This window comes from Miniopterus schreibersii (genome assembly GCF_964146895.1).
Source record: "Miniopterus schreibersii genome assembly, chromosome: 14".
Taxonomy (NCBI): Eukaryota; Metazoa; Chordata; class Mammalia; order Chiroptera; family Miniopteridae; genus Miniopterus; species Miniopterus schreibersii.
This window is the reverse complement of record NC_138114.1, coordinates 41,760,231-41,767,879: the sequence shown is the minus strand read 5'-3', so window position 1 is coordinate 41,767,879 and position 7,649 is coordinate 41,760,231.

Sequence of the window (7,649 nt, the reverse complement as noted above, 5' to 3'; positions counted from 1 at the left end):
AGAGAGAGAGAGATCTATGTGAGAGGGACACGTGGATTGGTTGCCTCCCGCACGCGCCTGGACCCAGATCGAGCCTGCAACAGAGGTAGGTGCCTTTGGCCAGAATTTAACTGGAGAACTGAACCTGCAATCCGAGGCTGACCCTCTAACCACTGAGCCAAATCGGCCAGGGCTAAGTTCACATCTTTTAATATGCTTCTCAAGAAGCTAACTATTCAGAAAACTTCCTCCTCACCCCCACCCCAAATTAAAGGAAAAAAACAAGTCTTGGAAAAATAGGTAACATCTGACTTCCATGAAAGTAAAAAGAAGCAAAAAAATAAAACTCTTAAAATATATTTTAGACTCTTAAAGTTATAACCACATAAGCTTGCTGTTACTCATAGCAAGCATGTGAGTGACATTATCCAAGTACGAAAACCGTGAAATAAAAGACAATTTAGAAAAAACATTGCTTTCAGTCCATGTAATAAATGCTTTATTTTCAATTAGAGAAAGAAGTGCACACTTAATAGAAAATGTATTTTTTCCAGCCCTCATTAAATAAATGCTGAACAAATATTTTTAAAATAGAGATTTGAAGAGGCCCCAAAGTCTTGGTTTTTCCTTGACTAATTCATTGTTTCCTCCACCTAGACTGTGAGCTCCACAAGAGAGGACATTTTCGTTTGTGGCTAAATTCTCATTTGTGGAATAAATACATGAGCATAGTGCTTACTCAGCAGAATTCCAGGAACAGCACACAGAAGGGGATTAATAAAGAATTGTTGATATTACTTCTTATAATATAGTTGTTGTAATAATAGTAACAATAACAGCCCGGCGGGTGGGGCTCAGTGGTTGAGCATCGACCTAGGATCCAGGAGATTGTGGTTCAATTCCCAGTCAGGGCACATGCCCAGGTTGCGGGCTCGATCCCTGGCACAGGAGGCAGCCGATCAATGACAACTCTCTCATCATTGATGTTTCTATCTCTCTCTCTCCCTCTCCCTTTCTCTCTCTGAAATAAATAAAGATATATTTTAAAAATAAATAATAAAATAAAACCAGGCAGCATTAGTCCTCCCACTTAAAAAAAAAAGTAACAATAGCAGTTAATGTCACTATTATTATCATGGTCTTTATTATAGCGAAAGGGAACTTTTGATACTGACTAGATCAGCCCCTACATATTACAGACTATATATTGAGTAGCACCGCCGTCCCCCTCATTATGCAGACCAAGCACCTACAATTGTCCTTAGCACCTCCATTTCCCTTATCCCTGACAAACGTTACCAAACAGAGGCCTCTCTGCCTTCTAAAGCTCCTTCATGCCACCCAAGAGCATCATCCTAGTCCAACCTGTTGTCACCTCTTGTGTTCCACTACAGAATTCCACTGCAGAACTTCCAATTGTCCCCCTCATTCACCAGGCCCCTTCACAGGAGGACCATAGTAGTGCTTTCAAAATGCAAAGTAAACAACAACAACAACAGCAACCCTTTTATTATTATAGAAGGACATGTACACTATAAATTTTTAAAATTTAAAACTTTACATTCCCACCCTCAGAGATTCCCATCATCCATACTTTAGTATATGTTTGCCCCACCTTGATAGCATGTCACAATTAGAATTTTACATTTATTTGTATGATTTTTAAAACAATGTGTTATCTTCCCCCAAGGTGATAAAACTCCCTGACGACAAGGACCTTGCCTGGTTTGCCCCAAGTATAGCCCCAAGTTTCTAGCAGAGTGGGTAACACATGTAGGTAACTTAACAAATACTCACTGAGTGAATAAATAAACAAATGAAGTGCTTGAAAAAGTAAACAATAATTTAGTATATGTATTTTGGGGTGTGTGGGCCACTCACAGCAACCCTCTCTCTTAGAATTCATTTTATAATGAGTTGGTTCATGATAGTCACATTTGTACTACATGACCCTATCCCTGATCATTCACTGGGTCACCCAACCTGGGCCAATCAGGTTGTTTTTCCTGGGCACTGGGATCTGGACTCTAGGGGCAGCCAGGAGTCAGGTGTGTCAGAATTAAGGGACTGGCAGATGCTTGGGTGGTTGGGGACTCCTTCTCTGTGGATGAAGCAGAGAGAAAAACAGTCTACAGATAGAGAAGAATAAAGCAGGCACACAGTACTAAGCAGAGATAGGAGATGGAGAAAAAGATCATGTTCTCAAAGATATGCTACTCCCTGGTTCTACTCCAAGAGGCCCAGACGTCTGAGGATGGTGGGACAGCACTGTATACTGGAGATAAAGCCCACTCTCCTTTTTTAGCTGGCTCGGCTCAATTTCTAGTACGTGTAAACCAAAGCATCTCGACTAAGACGTGTTATTCATACATGAGGTGGTAAGATCCGTGAAAGTGATCATAGTAATTTGCCTAGGGCAATACATTCCTTATGACAGTCCAAATCCCAGCCAGATTCACCTAGATGGGAAAACCCATCCTACTGAGGCTTCCCCTGCCTTCTCTAGCCTATCGGGTAGAAAATGAACCAGCTGTGGCCATATTTTCTGCTTGAGACAGAGAGGGCAGGATGTGAGCTGGAGCCAGACTTGACTTTAAGAGGCTTGAATCTATCACCTGAAATAGCCGTATGAATTTAAACAGAACAAAGAACAGTAATTTCTATGACATTTTTGAATAGAGAACTGAAAAAAAAAAGGGGGGGGGCTCAAGCTAAAACCAGACTCATATTTTGGTTTGTGGCTTCAGGTTATTTAAAGGAACTGAATTTGAATTCCCCAAGGGATTTTTTTTTTTCCCTGTGCTTTTTGTCATTCAGTGGCCAACTCAGGATTTGCTGGCTTCTGGAAAATCTAGGGGATTTTGAAAAAGAAAATCTAGGGTGGCTTTTGGTTACAATGGAACTATGCAGACTGATCTTTTATAGTAAGATGATGCTGGTAAACCCCTACCAGGCAGGAATACACTTGAAGGTGTGTTCAGTAGTTGAGAGAGATGGTGTGAAACCATTCTCACTCTCATCCCATAAGGTCTTGAAACACAGTGCACCAGTTTGGAGATCAGATGTGTCTGGTCAGTGTTAGGGATGCAGGCTAGAGTTATGTAATAATGTTTTTTCTCTGTAAATATAATTGTGTCCTTGGCCTCCTTGGTCATGCATGTTACCAGATTTTCCTCTGGTATTCCAGGGCATAGTCATTTGCTAAGACTGAAACTTCAAGTGGTTCTATAAAAAAAAAAAAAAAAATCTGTTGCATAATGACCCTCACCAGAGTCAAGGCTAACACTGGAAACTGAGACTCAATGGCACCGTGTAAAGAAACCTGTTGAGATTTTGCTGATGAAATTACCATTTTGGGAGTCAGAGAGAGGTGGCTTCTACCACCAGGTGGTTTGGCAAGTGGGGGAAGGGGGTTATTATTATGGCTGCAATTAGTGAACAGTGGGGCTCAGCAGGCAGGGCAGTTCTGGAGCCTCATCCTGAACTAGTAGAGAAGTCTGGCCAGCAATTTACTTCTCTCTGGAGAGAATGAAAGTTGGCCTCTCTGTCTATTCGAAATCCAGGAGGGACCATCCTCAAGACACCCCCCATACATATGTCTATTAGGGCTGATTTGAAAGACAGAGAGAGAAAGAGAGGGAGGAAGGAAGGAGAAGAGAGAAGCATGAGCTCCCTGGACTGCTGATAGTCTGTAGATTGGCAGATTATCTGTGCCGGGCCCTCCTGCTTGTCTCTGCCAGAGGTCAGCCAGGGACTGAAAAGGATAGCGCCTGGGCCAGCTGCTGGAGTTAAAGATGCTAAAACCACTTTGGCCAGGAGGGGGCCCCAAATTTCATTGCAATTTGCACATCTCTGGGTAATAGTCCAGACAGACCTTACTTTACATAATAGTTATCCACCATGCTGGGGCATGGAAGGGACCAAAAATATCACCAGAGGACCCAGATATGGGAAGTGACTTCAAGGTCACAAGGCTCGGTTGTTGTCGAACAGGACTAGAACCCAGGCTGGGTAAGTCCTCCAAAACTCAGTTCAAATCTTGTTAGATGTCACTTTCATTATCAGCGTCTACAAATGTCTGTTGCTATCCCAGAACTTTAAAAAAGACAACCAGCCCTGGCTGGTGTGTCTCAGTTGGTTGAGTGTCGTCCTGTGCACTGAAAGGTCACCGGTTGGATTCCTGTTCAGGACACATGCCCAGGTTGTGGGCTTGATCCCCAGTCAGAGTGTATGCAGGAGGCAGCTGATCAATGTTTCTCTCTCTCTCTCTCTCCCTTCCTCTCTCTCTAAATCAATAATATAAAAAAAAAAAAAAACACAATTTTTTTTTTTTTTTTAAAGTGTGCTGCTTGGAGAAAAAAAAGGCAATCATTTATTGAGTCTTTTTTATATATAAAGCCCTGTGATGGGTGTGCTAAAGGGGGTGTGTGTGGCAGGTGGCCAGGGTGCTGGGTGGTGGGGGTGAGGAGGGAAAGGGTGGTGCCAGAGTCCAAGTTCATTCTCCTCAAGACCCTCATTGGCTCCTTACTGGTTTAGAAGGCACAACCCAAGCATAGCAAAGGTAAAGAACAATAAAAGATGTAAACAAAAGTTCAATATAGTAGCGGCTGTCATAAGGCAAAGCACAGTTGTAACCAAATGAACGATTAGCAATTGCCATAAACTTTCTGAGGAGGAAGAGAGAATTATACTGTGCCTTTGTTAAGCATTAACTGTTTTCAGTGCTTTCCTGTGTATCTTTGGGGCGGTCATGAAAACTACATGGGAGAGGGGGCGGGTGGGCTCTGCATATGAGGAACAGATAGGATTTGCACGTGCGCAGACCTCCCTGGAGACATACAAGGTCCCTGCCCTCGAGGATCAGTCTACCTGGATGGAGATCTAGGGAGGGTGTGATGCTTGTGTGAATGGAGGATTGGAACAAGGGACCCTGAGTTCAAGGGAGAGCAATGTTCTGGATGTGCATGCGTTGGTAAGTGCACAAAGCATGCTCTCTAGTGAACTCTTCTTGCCTGTGAATAGGTTCATAAGCACTGGTGCAGAAGGATGGCCGGTCTGAGATCCCCTCACTGTGTGGCATCAGGCAACTTTCTTAGTTTCTCTTGGCCTCAGTTTGCTTCTCTGTAAAATTAGGGAATAAATAACCTCTCTGGTCCCTTCCAGTTGGGAAATTCTTAGGTTTTAAGCATCCTACAATTATGTTTTTGAAAAAATTAGATTTTCATGTATCAGTCTTTATGCATCTTTATTTTGGGCCCTCTTTCCTTTTATCCATTTGTGTGTGTATTTTTATGATTATATTTTGTCACCTGAGTTCACACAAGGTCCTTAAATTGGAGTCATCCTCAGTTCATAGATGGGGGTGGCAAAATAGGGGTCTACCGAGTCCTCTCCAGCATGACTATCTCCTTGAGCAGATGTTTTCAACACGGACCACCCAGTGTACCTACTATGTGCCAGGCGTGCTGGGGTATTGAATGAACGAAACAAAGTCTGGTCTCCAAGGAGCCTTCAGCTGGTCTCAATCATTTCTGGGGAGTGCCAGGCACATGTGGGGCAGGCACTCAGTATATGTGTGCAGAACAGCAAGGAATGCCTAAGGCACTGTTGGGGAAAAAAGAGGTCGAAATGTACCCAGGAAGAAGGAGAGCCTGTACCATTTTATACTTAAAGCCTCTTGGGCATACGGTCCCAGGAGAGAAAAGAGATTTCTTCCCACAGGTATAAATAACTTCTGCCCATTTAGTCCCCAGAGACCTTGGCACCATGGGTTAGGGTAAGGACTGGCATTTAGCTGCTCCCTTCGATTGAGGAATTTGGGAGCTTGGGGGGAGTTGGAAGCACTCCATTTGTGCTTCAAGATCCTGAATTTAGGCCCGGACAGGCATGTCTCAGCTATTGAGTATCGACCTAGGATCCAGGAGATCATGGTTTGGTTCCAGGTCAGGGCACACGCCTGGGTTGCGGGCTCAATCCCCAGTCGGGGGCATGCAGGAGGCAGCCAATCAATGACTCTCTCATCATTGATGTTTCTATCTCTCTCTCCCTCTCCTTTCCTCTCTCTGAAGTCAATAAAGATATATTTTTTTTAAAAAAAAAAAAAGACCCTAAATTTAGGAGATGTCAGGTTGTCTGGAGTTTCTTAGGCTGGAAGAAGGCCATGCATCACCTTGTAGCTGAGCAAAGTCACTAGGACAGCAGGGGAGCAGGGAACCTCCTCTCTCCTCCAGATCTCTTGCGCTTAAGGTCATGTTCAGGTCCTGATCAGAAGCAGGAGGGTGAGTGGGAAGCCACTGGTGCCTCTGAGGTGAGCTGGCTACTCTGACTCACAAGGGGACCCAGGGCAAGCCAAGCCCCCTCCTCCTTTCCCTCCAACAGATGAACACGAACCCCCCTCTTCAGGAGCTTCTCAGGCTTAATCAGCATTCTCAGGATGCTTTGTGGTCCACAGAGGACGAGCCCCTGAGTGTCACTGTGAATCCCTTTACGGTGAACCCACAGGCTGTCTTGATGCACCATCAGAGGTCCTTCCCTTGAGGGGAGCTCAGTGCTGAAGGCCTATCCTGGGCCTACCCCGCACCGGCCAGCAGGCTGGGGTGTGATGCCTGGCCTTCTCCATCACTGAGCATCGCTGCCAGGTCACCTTCTCCCAGGACCCCCGCTCCAGCATCTACAGTGGTTTTCTATCATCTTCTCTGATAGAGAAGTGTCAAGACCTAGTGTCAAGATCCCTCACAGTCTGGAATCCCCACGCCCATCCTCCTTACATCCTTCTTTGTGCCCCTCCCCCCTCCCTGACCCTTCCCCCAGGTGGACACTGTCCTCCTGGCCCTCTGCCTGTCACCAGCTGGTTCAGGCTTCAGGTTACATGTCGCGTCTCCTCACTCCACCTTTTCTTCTTCCACTGATGGATCATTCATTCCACAGATTATGATACACTATTATTATTATACACTACTGTGTATAAGTTAGTGGGCTTGGCTATGGGGGAGTATAAGATAACTTAAAGCCAGTCCTTCTGCACAAGGTGCTTTCAGAGGAAATGATGTGTGTTATAGACAAATATACACACGTCCAAGCGGCTCAGGGCACATGCTGCCGGCCCGGAAGAGTTCAGAGGAGGCAGAGTATTCCCGGTGCTCCAAACTCTGCCCATCCTCCAGGGTCCAGCATAGGGACTGCCTCCTCCGTGAAGCTCTCCTTGATTACTTCAGGCTTCCATTTCCTTGAGTCCTAATGTACATTTTATTAGATAGAGTCATAATGGTGTCCCCAATGGTTTCTCAATTGGACTCTCTCCTTTTTGAGGGAAGGGACAAGCATCTGTCAGTGGGATTCAGTTTTCAGTTCCATAAACATTAATTGAACTCTCTCACTCTCTTCTGTCCATAACTGCCTTGTAAATGAGGGTAGCATAGGTGCTCAATCAATCCTAAAATTCTAGAATTTTAGAGAAGAAATTTAAAGAATACTTATTTTTTAAAATATCAAAATTTATACACACTAACTAGGAAAAACAAAGAACTCAAAACGCCTCCAGAATAGTAACTACTGCTGAGAGCCTGGAGTGTACGTAGGAAGGAATCTTAAAGACCATCTAGTTCAGCACCCACATTTTACAAATGAGAACGTTAAGGAGACTAAATATTTACTCAAGGTCAAGTATTTAG